The 18661-nt window shown below is 32.9% G+C and overlaps 1 protein-coding gene across 5 annotated transcripts in view; it reads right to left on the minus strand.

Moving 5' to 3' along the window:
- Positions 1 to 18661, minus strand: part of MAGI2 (membrane associated guanylate kinase, WW and PDZ domain containing 2) — a 1692369-nt gene that overhangs the window by 241436 nt on the left and 1432272 nt on the right. The gene's annotated exons all lie outside the window — the stretch shown is intronic.

Here is an 18661-nt window from a genome sequence, read left to right on the forward strand (position 1 = left end):
ACATGGATAAATGAAGATAACTATATAAAAAATAACAATTTTTCATAGGAAAATGCTTTTCATGTGAAGAAATAGGGAAAACAATTTTTCTTTTAGCATATAACTTCAAGGTTAGGTTGACTGGTTAAATATAATATCCGACTGTGGTAAGAGTACTAGAATTAGAATTATAAGACTTGTCCTCAAATCCTAGTGCTGCTACTTATCACTTGTGACTTTATAGTGTCTTGTGCTCAGAGATGTCTTAAGTTCCTCCCAGCTCTAGCCCTAAATCATCCTTTGGGTGTTCAGAGGGCCTTGATCCAATTTTTGAATAACATACTAAGTAACTAAAAAATAAAAAGGATGTGATCTAAACTTGTAGTAGAACTAATATCCATTGGATACCACAATGATACATTTTCAGGCAATGGAATTCTCTGCTGTCATATATGACAAAACTGACTGAGCTGATTCTGTTGTGACCTCAAATGACTACTGAGATAGTAGCCAGAGTTGCATTTTTTAGTTTGGTATGATACATTACATGAAAACAGACAAAAATGAAGAAAATTTAATCATAGTTTGAGGGGAAAAAAGACTGGAAAAACAGTGCTGATAATAATCACTATTCTTACCCACTTTCCCAATAAACAAATTAGCCACAACATGTGCCATTTAACACATTTAAATATTTCCTCATCACACCTCATTTTCTCTCTTTTGTCAATGACATATCCAAAGGAAAACTATTCTTGAAAATAGCATGCTATGTTGAAAACATATCCATGTTTCTCACCTACCTAAAGTTTGGGAATAGTAGCAAGTAAAAAGCACTAGAAAACTTGAATTCATTTCTTTTTACTGTAGCATCCAAAGCAGTATGACTTTCACTAAAACCTAGCCCCACCACTCCCTTTTTTGTTTTTAACTGCTTAAACTTGTTTTAGACAGAAGATATTAATTACACCTTTAAATGATTTGTGAACAAGACTTAAAAAGGCAGTACTGAGAAAAATATAACCAAGTCATAGTCTACAATGCACCAAAAGTTCTCTTTTAGAATTGTTACTCTGGGTTCCTGCAGTAAGTGCCCCTTTCTCCCAGCTTAATCTCTCCTTAAAATATACCAGCACCTCTAATGGAAAAGTGACAAATCTGATCTTTTCTCTTTTTTATCCATCTGGTGCCAAGTAGCAATTGAATTTTTCCTCTATTGGATTGTTTAACCATTTTCCTAAGATGCGTAGAAAACATGGTCTTCAAATAGTATCGCAAGTGGTCCTATAGTATGAAATACAAATGGCTCTTCTATTTTAAACTCTTTACAAACTCTAATTTGCCTTTGCAGCAGACTTAGTTCCTTTCCTCCTGATACACTCTATATTCCAATCAAGTTTAACTTCCCGTGCTATCTATTCAATATTCCATCTTCCATCTCTGTTTGTGTATAAGTCATTTTCCATGACTAGAATGTCCTCCCTCCTTAACCCAACACCTTGGAATCTCTAGCTCAGGTTTAAGGTTTAGTTCAAGTTTAAGATTTAATACTCTGGCAATTGATTGCACATGGAAAATGAAGGAGAGGGGTATGGGAGGGGCAAACATGATTCTGGAATTGTAAATCCAGTTAAGTGGAAAGATAGTATACTTCCAACAGAAACAAACAAACAAACAAACAAACAAAAAGTTTAAAGAAGTGGTGCTTTTTTGTATGGGGAGAGAAGAAAATATTAAATTCTATTTTGGAAATTTTGAATTTGGAATGCCAACAGAATACCAAGAGGAGATGTCAAAAAGGTAATTAATGATGTACAACTGGGCCTTAGGAAAGAGATTATAAGGATAGGTAGATGGATAGACATATGAAAAATGCCTTAAATCACTGATTAGAGAAATGCAAATTAAGACAATTTCAAGGTACCACTTTACATGTATTAGATTGGCTAATATGATAAGAAAAGATAATGATAAATGTGGAGAGGATATGGGAAAACTTGGACATTAATGCATTGTTGGTAGAGTTGTGAATTGATCCAACCATTCTGGAGAAAAATTTAGGCTACTATAAAACTATTCCTACCCTTTGATCCAGCAGTGTCATTATTAGTCTATAACCCAAAGAGATCATAAAAGAGGGAAAAGGACTCACATTTGCAAAAATGTTTGTAGCAGTTTTTTTTTTTTTTATGGTGATAAAGAACTTGAAATTAAGTGGATGTCCATTAATTGAGGAATGACTGAATAAGCTATGACCTGTGAATGTAATGGAATATTATTGTTCTATAAGAAATGATGAGCAAGCTGATTTCAGAAAAGCCTAAAAAGACTTAAATGAACTGATGCTTAGTGAAGTGAGCATAATCAGAAGATATTAGACACAGTAACAGCAAGATTATGTATGATCAACTGTGATGGACTTGATTCTTCTCAGAAATGTAATGATTCAAGACAATTTCAATAGAATTGGGATGGAAAATGTCATTCACAGCCAGAGAGAGAACCATGTACACTGAATGTGGATTGAAGCATAGTATTTTTCAAAATTTTTGTTTGTTTACTTTTTTCTCATAGTTTTTTTCCCCTTTTGATCTCATTTTTCTTGCATAACATCAACAATATGAAAATATGTTTAAAAGGAGTGCACATGTTTAATCTGTATCAGATTGCTTATGGTCTTGGGGAGTGGGGAGGTAAGAGAGGGAGGAAAAAATTTTGAAACTCAAATTTTTACAAGTATGAATGTTAAAAACTGATTTTACATGTATTTGGGAAAGTAAAACATTATTAGATAGACAGACAGATAGCAGGAAAGAGGTTTAACCAGAAGAAAAAGTTCTAAGATGGAAAATTGTCAGAAATGAATGATGAAGAAAAGAATCTTTCCTGAAAAACAAGAAACAGCAGGAGAAGCCACGTATAATAGAGTCTTTAAAAAACAGGGAAGAGATAGCATCCAGGAGTAGAACTTGATCAAGAATGCTATAGAGACCCCAAGAGAGATGAAGATTAAGAAAATATCATCATTAACTTCTGGGACAATAATGATCTATTCCCTCCCAAATAACCCTGTTTGTGAACCCTAGTGTGTTAAATGCAGTACTTTAAAAAGACCACAAAAAATTCTATTTTAATGATATCCTGAGGCTGTTAAAACTTTTTTTTTTTTTGAAATCAGAAAAATATCAGACTTCAGATAAATTGTTGGAATATAATTTTGGAGCTTAGTAGAACCTTAATGTTCATCTAGTCCAATGCTTTCATCTTTCAGATAAAAAGAATGACTCTAAGAGACAAGAAGTGATTTGTTCAAGGTTATGCAGATTTTGAGTAATGGTGCTCTGAGTAGATTGTTGGACTTGGAATCAGGAAGACCAGAATTCAAATCTCACCTTTGATACTTACAAGCGTGTAACCCTGGGGATGTCACATAAATTTGGTATACCTCAGTTTCCCTTATCTCTCATAAATGGGAATAATCATAGCTTATACTTTCCAGAATTGTGATAAGAAGCAAATAAGATATTTTTATAAGGCTTTGCAAACCTTACAATGCTGTATAAATGTTAGTTATTGCTCTTCCTCCTCCTCTTTGTCTCACTCCTTCCCTTAGTTTAGAGTGATTTCACTTTAGACATGTGGCCCTTCTCCCATTTTATTAGCTATGTAAAACTTCTAAACCCTCAAATACAATACTAGTGAATGCTGCTAATATGCAATGAAAATTGAATATGATCATAGTTTCTGAAATATCTTTTCTTTCCAGCTATCATTACACCAGCTTCTTGTTTATGAAAGAAAATTATATGAAATGCTTTGATTTTTTTTCCTCCTCCAGGATCTTTTCTAGAAATAGACAACACTTGAAGAGCATCTTTTCACAATTTGTAATGGGTTAGCCCCATGGGGAGCCTGGGAAATAATCTTAAAGGATATTATTTTTCCCATGGCAAAAAATGCATAATCCTTTGCCCTTTTGGCTGTGTAGCTGCCAGAACTAAGATGGAGCTAGAGGAACTGGAGAGGTGAGATTGCCATTTAGTTTGACCTTCCTTCATAAGCAGTTCCTGGGTTCTCTGAACTACTAACATTATTTAATCTAATCTGACCTATTATCTGTAGGCCAAGCCCTAAGCTTTTTTCTGGCTTCTAGTATAGATATTTCTGGGATGATTTGAATACCAGGTTGGAATATAAAAGTAACCTTGCTCAGCATAGAAGCCTTCAGGCACTGATATAGCTGCTGACTTTTCTAGGTCACACTGTATTTTTATGAGGAACAATTGAGCTGGACAAATGGAAGCAACTTGATTTAAGAAAATAATTATGATTTAAATTTTTTTTCCAATTATAAAAGTAAAAAAAAAACAATGTTTATATGAAGCTATGTGTGCCTTTGGAAAATTATTAATCTGTAAAAATGGAAATAAAAGTAAGGAGATAGACTTTGTACTGTCTGTAATAGGAAAGTAAAACCAGAATTTGTTTTGACCTGACAATAAAAAGCAGAAGTGTGAGCCAGCACAGCAGAGGAAACTACTGGCTAGTCAAGTCACTTAAGCTCTATTTACTTTCCTCATCTGTAAAATGGGGATGATAAAAATAACAAGTACCTCCAAGAGTAATTGTGATGACCTAATGAGAAAATGTTTGTAAAATTGCTTAACCCAATGCTTAGCATATAGTGGCTTTACATAAATGCATTTTTCTTTCCTTTTCCTTCTCTCACCCTCTTTAGCTGAATTTTTTCTTTTATTTTTCTTTAAAAATTATTACATATATATACAAATAAACATGCATGTTGTATATAAATTATGTGCATATAGCACACATGTTTTATAGGTGTTATGTTATATATGTTTCACAGACATATATAAAGAAGCTTGTATATACAAATGCATATATGTGTATATATGTGTGTGTGTATATGTGTATATGTATGCAGAGTAGAAACTGTGGGGAAGTGAAAGGTAGTGAAAGATGGTATTCAGGGGGCTAAGAGAAGAGGAATAAAAGGTAAAGAGGTAAACAGCATGGGATAATGCTATTCCTTTCACAACACATTTCTTCAGACACTTCTAGGCTCCTCCAAGTTGCCTGCCATCTTTTTTTCTTCTAACGGTGCTATGGATTGATCCATTTGCTTTCTTTCCCAGTACCACTTTTCCTTTCCTTTCAGTTTTTCTTGGTAAGAACAAGATAAAGGGCCATGGTCATTTTGTTCAATTATTTGAAGGATTGTATAGAAGAGTTATTTGATCTCTTCTTTTTTTTTTTTATTGATATGACAAAGAACTAGGATCAATAGACAGATGTTATAAGGAGTCATATAAAAACCTTTTAATCAAATAAGGCTTTCTGAAAATTCAATTAACTATCACTCTAGTAATAAGTTCCCTGTCACTGGAATTGGGTTCAAGTAGAGGCTAGACAATTGCTGGTTGGGGAAGTGCTAGAGACAATTAGTCTATTTATAAGATTAAGTATAGACTAGGTAGCTTCATAGAGCCTTCCCAATTCTGAAATTCTGTGATTCAACAGAAGAGTAGATTCCCTCTATTCTCAAACTGAATGAATAACTGAATACATTCTATGAATAATCCCTTTGAAATTTTCTAAAGGGTTTTTATTGGTAGAACACACACAAAAAAGAAACGAGTATAAAAACTCTCTAGTATGTCTCATCACTATCTTTTTCTTTTTTTTTTTTTTTTTCTACTTCTAGGAGGGAAAAGTCACAATGAGATGCTAATTATTACCAAAGAACTAAGAAAATATTCAGAGAAAAAACAGACTCCATCAAAGGATAGATATAAGGGTTCTGGATGAATGATAAAAGTTTTTGGCTTAAAATCAGGGCAGAATGAAGTGATGGGATGAACTCGGGACACATTGCTACTTCCAGGACAGTATTATTAGTGTGGAAACAGCCGATAGCAATTGCAGAGAAGTAAAGAAAACAGTACCATCCTTCCCTTCTTTGCCACCATTAATCAAGTTACCATCCCCAGAAAGGATGAAAAGTAGAAACTGAAGACTGAACAGATGTGAAGAAGTGATTCCAGGGTTTCTAATGTGAAACAAAAAACTAGATGGGAAAGAATGAAAAGAGAAGAGAAACTCTAACCAAAATAAATGAGATGATGAGAAAATATCTGATTTGGTGTCAGGAGAATGTGAATTAAAATCCTATCTCACACACTCTGATCTTAGACTGTTATGAACTTTTCAAAACCCCAATTCCCTCATTTGTACAATTGGGCCAATAATAGCCCCTATTTCACAGGTGAGCTAGGAGTCTCAAACGAGTATCAAGTGCTTTGCAAAACGGAAACATGATTGTAAATCAGATAATAAAAACATAAACAACCTTGGAGTGATAAACTACCTTGGAAAGTGAATCAAAAGCAGACCACGCTTCAACAAAAATGGCTGGCACCTTGAAAAGCATTAGGAAAGGATAACTTAAGGTTGACTTCCATGTCGATATTTACATAAAGCAAGCACATCAATAAGATGTTATATTTTGATAAAAAAATCATGGGAGAATTTCTGGTAAACCTTTGGAGACCAATTAAAAAATAACCATAGCACCAAGATGGGAAATCATTTTTATAGGCAAGGTAATCTGAAATTAACAAGGACATAGAGGTGATTAGAGCTTTTACTTACAAAAGAAATAGTTTTACTGTCAAAAAACCTTGCCTTACAGTGTCTCAGAGAATACCATTTTATGCAGAGACCTACACCTTTTTTTATACTGCTCATAATCTTGACTGAGTTATGTTTTTTCTTAATGGATGGGTGTAGACACTAGTAAACATCATCAATAACGGAAGGGCCCTTGGGACAAAAAAATGAAAAACAAAAACAAAAAAATCAACTAAAAAAATCCCCTTGAAAACTTAGAACTTTCTGTCAATTTCCAGGTAAGGACAATTTCAGTTTGCATTGGTTGATTAAAGATAGAATTATTCCAAAAATATTATTGTCACATTTATAGAATTCTTTGTGTTACAAATGCTTTACACAGGATTGTTTCATTTGACTCTCATATCAACCCTGTGAAGTAGGTGCTATTATTTTCATCTTCATGTCACATATAAGGAAACTAAGGCTAAGAGAAATGAAATGATTGGCTTGGAGTATATAATTAATAACATCTGAAACAGGTTTTGAACTCAGTTGTTCCTGACTCCTAGTCAAATATTCAATCTACTAGTTGCCTATAAAATCATACTTCCTGTAATTTTTAATAGAATTTTATTTTTCCCAATATGTGTAAAGATAGTTTTCAACATTCTTTTTTGTAAGACTTTGTATTTCAAATTTTTTTCCTCCTTTCTTTACCTCTTCCCTCCCTAAGACAGCAAGCAACTTGATGCAGGTTAAAAATGTGCAATTCTTTAAAATTCCATATTTGTCATATGTAAGAAAAATCAGACCAAAAGAGGAAACAAACATGAGAAACAAACAAAGGTAAAAATACCATACTTCAATCCACATTCAGTCTTAAGAGTTCTCTTTCTGGATGAGGATGGCATTTTCCATTGTCAGTCTATTGGAATTGTCTTGAATTACCACATTGTTGAGCCAAATCCAACACAGTTGATCATTATATAAATTTAATACTGTGTATAAAATTCTGTTGTTCTACTCACTTCACTCAGCACCAATTCATGTATTTCCAAGTTTTTCTGAAATCAGCCTGCTCATTATTTCTTATAGAATAATAATATTCTATTACATTTATAAGACATAATGTATTCAACTATTCCCCAACAGATGGAAATCTCCTCAATTTCCAGTTTCTTGATACTACATAAAGAGCTCTTACCAACATTTTTGCACATATGGGTCCCTTTTCTTCATTTGTGATCTCTTTGGGCTACAGACCCAATAGTGACACCAATGAATCAAATGTCACCCTTTGAACACCATTCCAAATTGCTCTCTAGAATGACTGGATCATTTCACAACTTTTCCAACAATGCAATTTTCCCACATTTCTTCTACCATTATCATTATTTTGCCATCTCAGCCAATAGAGAGAGATAAGAACTGGTAACTCAGAGTTATCTTGATTTGCATTTCTCTAATCAACAACATGACAATATTTAGAGCATTTTTTCATATAACTTGAAATGGCTTCAATTTCTTCAAATGAAAATTATCATATCCTTTGACCATTTATCAATTGGGGAATGGTTTATATTTCTTATAAATTTGAATCAGTTCTCTATTTTAGAAATGAGACCTTTCTCAAAAGCTCTGACTATAAAAAAATAAAAATTCCCTCAGCTTTCTGTTTCCCTTCTAATCTTGGCTACCTTGATTTTGTTTGTGTAAAACATTTTTAATTTAATATAATCAAAATTATCCATTTTGCATTCATAGTATTCTCTAATTCTTTAGCCATAAATTTCTCACTTCTCCAAAGATCTGAAAGATTATCCCTTGCTTTCCTAATTTGCTAATATTATCAGTCTTTTTGTATAAACCTTGACTTTATCTTGGTTTAGGGTGTTAGATATTAATCAATGTCTAATTTCTGCCATACAATTTTGAAATTTTTTCTAGCCATTTTCTGTCAGATAGTGAGTCTTTTTTAAATTCTTAGTGCCTATACTGACAAAATGCTGAATATTATTTTATGTGCTGTGTTTAGGGCAATTTAAATGAATGAACAACATCTCAGGAAACTTGTGAGCAAGTTTTGCTATTGAAGATTTTTTTTTTTAGCCGTGGTCTCCTACAAAACTCTCCTAGAGTTATTCTATTGTCCAGATCACTGATGAAGGATCAGTATGGAACTCCACCCACTTTAACCAGTCTCAATGTGAAATTCTCCAGGAACACTAAAAGAACCATGAAAAAGGTGTTCATAAGATTGGAAAATGGTGGGTTTTAGGGGGAAATAAAATGACTTTCTTTAAATCTAAATGTGTGATGCTTATGAGAAAACCAATTGGAAATTTCCAATAGGCAGTTAGCAATTTGGGGCATGGACTGGAGCTTAGGACAGAGACTGGGACTGGATATATACACAGATAGATATGAATATAGATACGTATCTGGGAATCATCTGCATGCAGATGAAATTAAGCCCATGTGAGATGAGACACGTACAATCAATTGGCATGACATGACTGAAAATCCAGCAAAGAACACTGAGAAGGAACAATTAACATAAACCCAGAAAAAGAGAGTACTTGGGAGAAGATGGATAACCAGTGTAAAATGCTGCAAAGAGATCAAGAAAGATAAGAATTGGAACAGACCATGAGATTCAGCACTAAAAAGACCATTGCCAACTTTGCAGAGAGCAATTTTAGTTGAATGATGAGGTCAGAAACAAGGCTGCAGAAGGATCAAAAGAAAGGGGCTGAGAGTGAGGAAATAGAAGCATTGTGTGTATAGATTGCTTTTTCCAGAAGTTTAGCTGAGAAGAGTAGGAGAGATAGAGGATGATGGTTAATGGACATGTTAGGATTTAGTGGTAAATTTTTTAAGTACAGAGGAGACTTGGGTGTATTTGTAGGCATATATTCTATCCTCAGCTCCCTCCTCCATTATATTATACCTTTTAGTATATATTTTATGTTTGATATCTGCATGTGTTTTTTGGCAATATGTTTTACCTCCCCCCCAAAATGTAAACTCTTTGAAGGTAGGACATTTTTTTCCCTTTTAAAAATCTTTACTGTCTAGCCCCTATGCCTGATTCAAAGTAGGTTCTCAATAAGTGCTTAAATGAAGGATTTCATTGTAAGAGTATGAAGTAGTTGTTTGCACTGAAATACTCTATCATAAATAGTCTCCAAAATATCTGGGTTATCAGAAACTAAATGCCCCTTATTTTTACTTCAGATTAAAGGAACTCAGATATTCATATAGCAAAAAGATATGCGAGATTTTTGGGACTGATTATTGGTGACTTTTGAATTTATGGTAGGTTATTAAATGGCTTTGAATACCCCAAGAAATTTCAACAAAGAGGAAAGAAGGAACAAAGTTAGTGTCAGTCTTTTATCTTGTCAAAATATTAAGAGATACTCAGCAAGCAGACTGTGCCCTGAGCTTGGTGTAATAATACTTTGTGCTCATCTTCTGGACAACCTCAGCCACATCAAAATACTAGAATTGTTTCACACCAGATTGGATAAACACCTGTGGTGGTCATGTTCCTTCATGAAGCTCTTCTATCAGTCAGATTGTCTCTCTGTTGCTGATACCCCTCATTGTCAGGGCCACCTGACAGGTAAAATTATTAAGATCTCCCCATATTCCCACTGGAACTCCCTTTATGGGGTGGGGCTCTGTCACATGTATCCTTGCTTGTAAGTCATTTTCCTCACTGTGAAATTATACTTCTGGTTGTGTCCTGAATTTCCTGTCTCTAGCCTGCTTTTATTGGCTCTGACCTCCCATGGGTTAGAGGCCAGTTCTAGTCTGGTTGGCAATCTAAAGGCATTGTGTTCAGTTCAGGGGACTTCTTTTTCTACTCCTGTGAACACCTTTCAGGATTAAGAAAATTTTTCAGGTGAGAAAAATAGTTTATATAATGTTCCTAGAAAGAAAAAAAATCAAGCTTTTAGAAGTCTTTGCTAGGGGCTTATTTTGGGAAAAGGAAATACTAATAATAAAGTTAATTTTTAATTAAACCCTTCTCCATTCCCTGCCCCCCCCTCCTGTTTTCAAAGACTGGCAAATAGACCTAAGAGTTCCATGAAAAATTCAGCCCTTAGTAAATGTTGTAAGCCAGCAGGGTAATGAGCTAATTTCCATTAAAACTAGTCTAATGCTATTCACTTTTCCTGGTTTCTGACTGATTCATGTATTTCTTATTAAAATTCAATAAATGGGTTAAACTCTGCAATTCCTTTAAGTAATTTGTTCAAGCAATCAGAAACCAGTAAAGGGCCAATTCTTCTTAATGGAACTGACCCAAACTGCAAAATGATTTTTTCCCTTCAACAAGCATGGAAAATATACAACTTGTACTGCTCACGATCAGGCCATGTCTTTACTAGACAAGATTTGCATTCAATATTTTGGTTTGGATTTTTTTAAATAATAATGGAGAGTTAGCTGCTCTTTTCAGTGCCTTAGATTTTCTTCATTTCTACTTTTACCCTAAATTACCTTTAAAAAAATGTTCCTCTTACATTTTAAAATTCTGTCAAATACCCAGTCTCCCCTGGGTATTGCTCTCTCAAACAATGCTTAATTCCTCACAAATGGCATTTTACTATTTTCCTAGACCTCACCAGATACTTTGAGACAAAAACTAAAACAAAATATGGTAAATGTTCATTAATCCTAATTAAATCCCTATAATGGGTTGATAGGGTTGACTTACATTTATTTTGTTAAAATATCTCATCATATCTGTTTTTTGAAGGACTTTTCATTCATTCAAAAATTATGGAATGTAAACATTTACATATTTCTAAATTTGGTACATAAATCACAATTTTCCTATCCACTTAGAACTAATAGCAGATGGTAATATCAATTGTTCGTACAAATATTAAAATATTAATAATTGATGAAATGATACTAATTATTCATATGATTACTAAAATTAACCAGAAATCTCATATATCAAACTCATAACTCTGGTATTAGAACAAGATTTGAGTTATAGGTTTCTTCTCTTCTAGCAAGATAGGTCACTATGTAAATGAGAAATTGTAATTTGAACTGTAGGTTAACCAAATTAATTAGGATGTCAAACATCTTTTTAAAAAATCAATAGCAATTTCCTTCAAAATGTTAAAAGGGAAATATTTTCATCAATATTCTAATTTTACTCTGTGCCTTGAAAATTATGAATGACATTGACAAGTTGTCATAAAAGAAGAGCTGATTATAAGCATCAGGCTAGCTTATCCCATATTATTTTATTATATGAACTATTTAAATGACCTATAGGTAAGCAAATAATGTGGTAATACTTCTTTAGTTTTTTTTCCAATTCAGTGGAGCATTAAAGGACAAGGTGTAAAAGTAACTTCTAAACAGTCTGTAACACTGAATAATAGAATAGTAGGATATAGTACATCATGTTGTGTCCTACTAACATTCAATTCCATAAGAATATATTAAATCACTACTAAACTATTCATTGGGATCTGTGGTACTTCTAAAAGGAGAAGACATTTATAGCATGCTAAAGAATTGGATATTGTATCTTAATATTCTATGGCATTCTCTATAGAAGCCTGGAACAAAAAGATAGATGATATTAGGTATATATTATTATGCTTGCAAACAAGAATAGAGCCAGTGATAGGGACTAACCCTGTTATTTTATTGCAATAGGTAATTCCCAGACAAGGAAATTTAACTCTTCTAGTGCAGGTTGGCAATTTCTCTGAAACCTAAGATTTAGCTGTCCAATGAACTGACAGGTTATTAGAGGTGAGACATGAAACCTAGGTCTTCCTGACTCTAAGATTGGTTCTCTGTCTACAATGTCATAGAGCACATAAATGTTTGAGTATATAAAAAAAAAACAAACATTAAGTATAGCTCCCATGATGTTTTTTTTTTTACTCATTCTTCCTACTAGTTCAAAACAGAACAAAATAATACTCTGCTGTCAACTCTATGAAGTCTGATAAATGTAGAAGCAAAAAACATAATCAGATTTGGGACTGGAGGCAGAGTAAAGAAAAGAATTAAGTAACCCATGTCTCTAATGGGTTCCAGAAAGTCATTTTTCTCTCTTATCTCAAAGATGATAAAATACTACAAGAAGTGGGGTTTTCTTGAACATGTATCTTTCCTATCCCACAAATAATCATTGACACCCACACTTTGAATTACTGAATGATAGGATACTAAAAACTAGAAAAAGCTAACAATCCAATTTTCTAATTTAACAGATGATGAAATGATATCAAATTCTGTTCAAAGTATAGTAAAAAGGATGTAGTTACCCAGGAAGCAACACACAGAATTTGAAATGACACTTTTTATCATTAGTTTTAAGTTTATTAATGAATATAGATTTGAGGACATAAAATCTGACTTCCATGGACCACTGGTAACTATTTATGAAAAGTCACATGCATTCCAATGAAGGATGAAAGCCTTCAGTGGGTAATACCTGTCAAAGGCAGGCAGGAACAAATTTCAAATCTTTATAGGCCAAAATTGCCTTATCACAACTCAAACTAAACAGATAACCATCAGATCTATAAGCATGCTAGAATCCTTTAGAGGAATTAAGGATGACACTTAAAGGTCTTTCTGTCTGTTTGTCTTGATCTTATGTACTCCAGAATTAGATTAAATCAAGAATTTTTAGCAAAATTAAAAAAAAAAATGTAAGGCAGCAACTCTTGTTTTCTACTTTTAGAAATACATTATATAGCATTAAGAACTTAATGATTGCTTAATAAATTCTTGTGGAATGAAAATAAACTGAATTATGATGTTAATTTCAGGACTCAGTTTTTTCATCTGTATAATGATCTGATGTGGTAAGGGGAAATAGATTAAATGGCCTCTAATATCACTTTCAGTTCAATATCTATGGGATCTTTTTGAATATTTTCTCTTTTTGTTCAATGTAAAACAAAATAGTTGTATTTTGCAGGTCTTCTTTCTTAAAGACAAATATATATTTGGAAAAACAGTTAAAAGAAAAACCTTTACTAAAGGTAAATGTTTCATTTAATATTTAATGAAATGGTTCATTGTGAAATGGTGAAGAGTCAGATTCCTTGAAATGACATCAATGGAACACAAGCATGATATCACAGATTTAGAGGGAGAAGGAATCTTGGAGACCATTTAGTCTGATGCTCTCTTTTGACAGAAATAACTCAATTAAGGTTACATAGATCTTATGGCAGAATCAGAATCCAAACCTAGATTCTTTGACTCCAAATTTTACCCAGGTGGAAAGATTTTGAGCATGACATCTATACTGGACCATCTAGCTGATACTTGAATAATAGGCTAAGTAAGCTCAAATAGATTTTGCACTAGGCTGATCATAGGAATACTTTAAAAAATCACAGTAATTCTCAAAGACTACCAAACCTAACAACTCATAGAAAGTAGTAATCTATTGAAGAATAAATCCAGTGAAATCATGAATTATTAAGCACAGATATTTTTTAAATAGTAGGGCTTGTACAGTTTCCTTATTTTTATACATGAAGTGAATGAAGGGTCACACAATTGAGAAGTAAAGGTCCTCTGATGAAATATTTCCTCTATATTATGTTGATTTTTTAAAATTATGAACCTTTTGTATATGTCAAATAAAACTTTTGACTTATGTAATTTACAAGCCTTATGAACTTGAAAGCCACAGATTTTTAAAGTTCAAAGTTTAAAGTTCAACCTTATTAGCTATCTTGTCTAACTATATGCCCAAAGACTTTTAAATTCAAAACACTCACATGAACATCCAATCTCTATTTAAAACTATCAATGAATTCACTAGCTTTTAAATTAGTCCATTTCCCTTTTAGACATCTAACTTTTAGGAAGTTTTTCTCGATATCATGCCTAAATCTGATCTTTTAGATTCTGATGGCTCCTGGTCCTGCCTCAGGGTCTAAAAAGAATTCCCTTCAAATATATCAATATAACTATCACATACTCCCTGAGTACCTTCTCTTTTCCAGGTTGGACTATATCAAGTTCTTATCCTTACATAATTCATAAACTATGACATCAATAACCGAAAAAAAGCAAACCCCATGTAGAGTCTGAGCATGATAGAGTACAGAAAAACTATGACCCCTTCACTACTGGAAACTATGCTTCTCTTAATTTACAGTAAGATTGCTATACTTTGTTAGAAGCCAATACAACTGATATATTCAGTTTGCAATTCATTAAACACCAAGATCTTTAATTATCTAACTCTGTATCTCCCATCTCATTCTTATGAAATTGATTTTTTGAGTTCAGGCATAAGACTATCCCTTATGAATTTCATTTTATAACCTTTTAAGATCTTTTTGAATCCTGATTCTGCCATTTACTAATTTATCTCTCCCAGCTTTATGCCGTTTGCAAATTTTGATAGGCATGTCTTCTATTCTAAATCATTGATAAAAATAATAAACAGTTTGGCACCAAACATAAATTTCTGGGACACTCCAATAGAACCTCTTTTTAACTTGGCATTAACAATTACACATGGATATGACCATTTGCTAATTATTAATGCATTTAAATGTATAATTAAACACTACATATTTATCTTTTTTAAGAGTACTATACGATACTTTATCAAGTACAATTTTAAACCCATGTAAACTATATCAATAACATTCTTCTCATGTACCAGTTTATTAATCTTGTCAAAAGAGCAAGTAAAGTTAGTTTGGTATCATTACCTCTTTTTGTAGATGTTTACTTTTTTAATCATGACTTCTTTTTTTAAAATATTCATAACCATGACTATAATAACATATTCTAAAATTTTTCAAGCTATCATCATCAAGCTTCCTTCCAAATTATACTTACTCTTCCCTATTTTGAAGGTCAGAAAATTTGCCTTTTTCTAGTCATGAATTTACTCCCATTCTCCCAAAATCTTTAGAATCCCATCAACAGTGGCTCAATATTCAGATATTCCAGTTTTTTTTAATGAACAGGGTTGTAATCTATTTGCACCACGTGATCTAAATTTATAAAAGGTAATTAGATGTTCTTTTACTATCTCCTAATCTTGGGTATTTAACCATTTCCCTCATAACTTCCAATGCAAAGGTTCTTTTTGGCAAGAAGAAAAAAGAGCAAACAGGTTAATAGTATGAATTGAAAAGCTCCCCCCTTCTCTACTATAATTATTGTGCTATCCAGTGGTCCCATTCTTCTTCCCTCTAAATTCTAGCTTCCCTCTAAAGGGGAAAATATATATCATAAGAGGATCTATGGAAGGAACAGTATGTGTTCAGGTGAGAGAAAAAGAAAACTTTGAGGGGGAGAAGAGACTTTATTGGGAGAGATTAGATTTGTGCTCAGCCTAGAAGGCAGGATCAAGGAATGAAGTCACATTAAGGTAGATTTCAATTCTAGAAGGAAAACTTTCTAACACTAATAGATATCCAAAAATGGAACAAATAACTTTAGGACATGGGGTGTGTCCTTTTCCTAGAGATTTCCAAACATGCCCACTTGTTAGAGTTTTCATACATGTGAATGGGGGTTGGATTAGTGCTCTCTCTAAAGTCCTTCCCAAATCTGAGTTTCTTTTTTGTCCACACATTGACAGGACAAGGATCATGTTTTATATTAAAAGCAAGTGTAGTATAGCTGAAGAAGATTGTCTCTGCACCTGCTGCTCGCTCGATGGCTATTGAATTTGAGCCTTCATTCTAGTCACCATATTTCACACATTCTCTGTCCTCCTCAGCCTCCTAGATGAAGTATAATTGGAACATTATCTCCTTTATGTGATGGATGAAGGTCAAACCATGTCTCTAGCTTTTACTCTTGCTGACTAGGCTACTCTGACTAATGATGACTAATGTTTTTAGGAGAGCATGGAGAACATATAGTGTCTGCCTTTTTAATGAGACCAAGGCATACTCCTCAGTTTTATTTTTCTCACTTCAAATATGTACTCTTGGGAGCTCATTCACCCTTGTGGTTTCAGTTTCTGTCTATTTAAACTAATTTCCATTGCTTCTCCTCTAGGTAGATTGTATTCTCTAGCCCTTTAAGATATTTCCACATATTTAAAAATTATTGGATTACTTGCTGTCTAAGGGAGGGGTGCAGTAAAGGGAGGGAGAAAAAATTTTGGAACACAAAGTTTTCACAAGGGTGAAAGTTGAAAACTGTGAATATGTTCTGAAAATAAAAAAGCTTTCAAAGTTCTTAAGTGAGAAAAAAAGATATTTCCACATAGTTATTTTTCTAAGATCTTTAAGAAAGAATAAGAGTACAAAGATGATTCTTCCTGGAGAAAGGAAGCAAGAGGGATTATAAATACTTTGAGAGTAAAAAATCCTTTTATTCTTTGTATTCATATTGCCAGTATTGAACACAGGCCTTGGCATATAGCAAGAGCACAATAAATGTTTGTTGATTAATTAAATAGTGGTTTCCAATTCCACTGGGAGCAATGGAAATTAATTTATCTCAATTAAAGGGAAAAAGAAGAAATAGTCTTAAATTTTAGCATGAGGGGTTTGGATAAGATAAAAAGAAAAAAAACAATAGATAATTTTTAAAAAATAGCATTAGAGATAGAATTTTTGAGCTATAAAAGACCTTAAATATTTTAATTAAAAAATTAATTTGTCATATGAGAAAATCATTAAACGTCATGCAGTATGTAGAAAAGGAACTAGACTTCTGTTTGGTTTCAGAAGACAGAGCTAGAAGCAATAGGGAGAAATTGAAAGAAACAAATTTAGGTGTAGAGGGAAGGGAAAGAAAACATTCCCTAATAACTTGAGCTATCCAAAGAGGAAAGGGAGGTCTTCAGGAGTAAAAAAAACCTTTCCCCTCAATTGAGCTTTTAAAACCAAGGCTGGATGAATGCTTGTTCAGCATGTAGTACAACAGATTTTTTGTTTAGTTATGGGTTGGACAAGATGACTTCTGAAGTATCTAAGTCTGAAATTATCTGCTTCTAAATATTCTCTCCCAAGAAATTATAGATGTGCCAAAGTACAAACTTCTTTAAGTCCAGTGTTTGAAATAACTACATGCTCACTGAGTGGAACCAGGAAATATTTCTCATCATCTCATCATCATCATCATCAATATTACCACCACCATTATCATCACAACAGCTAACATTTAAATGGTACTTTAAGGTTTTGCAAAGTAGTCTACAGCTTATCTATGTGATCCTCACAATAATCCCTTGAGGCAGGTGTCATTATTATTAACTAAGAGATGTAGTGACAGGCCAAGGCAGAGACAATAAGCAAATGATTGAGGCAAGATTTGAACATTGGACTTCTTAATTTCAGGTCCAATGATCTGTACCATCAAGCTGGTGATAAACACATACTAACTTATTCTTCCTAAAAAAGAGGGTTATTTCCCAGTCTTAGTGCTTAAGACAGGGTTTATCTATATTGAAAAGAGCTTTCCAAATAAGAGCCTTGTGTTTGGCTTGTAAAGAGTTGTCCTGACAGGTTTATCTATAAGTTCCCTTAAATTTCAATAATGAAGTTGTTTATATTAACCAGGTTGTGGGAGATTTGGTTTATTAAAAAAAAAAACCAACAAAATTTGGTCATATGGATTGTTTGCACACAGGGTGTAAAGTGACTAATTTGAATGTTTTTCAAAACCGTATTTAAAACTTTCTTATAAAAGTCAGGTACTTACCTAGTTTTATTTTTTAATAGTTTCACAAAATATATCAGGAATAGGGATTTCTAACCAAGGATCCATGAATAGATTTCAGGGTATGTATGTGAACTTGGATGAGAAAAAAATTTAGAACTTTTATTTACACTACCTTCTAAGAGAAAATTGGCATTTCTTTTGATTATAATTTCTTAGTATAAATATAATATAAAATAAATAATAAAATAAATAAAATAAAATATAAATAAAAATATTCTTAGTAGTCCATAAGTTTTATCAGATTGCCAACAGAATCCATGTCAGAAAAAAAAAGTTAAGAATCTCTAATGTTGAAAAATAATTCAGAGGGAGAAACAACAATACAATTTAT

This window comes from Sminthopsis crassicaudata, chromosome 5, assembly GCF_048593235.1.
Source record: "Sminthopsis crassicaudata isolate SCR6 chromosome 5, ASM4859323v1, whole genome shotgun sequence".
NCBI lineage: Eukaryota > Metazoa > Chordata > Mammalia > Dasyuromorphia > Dasyuridae > Sminthopsis > Sminthopsis crassicaudata.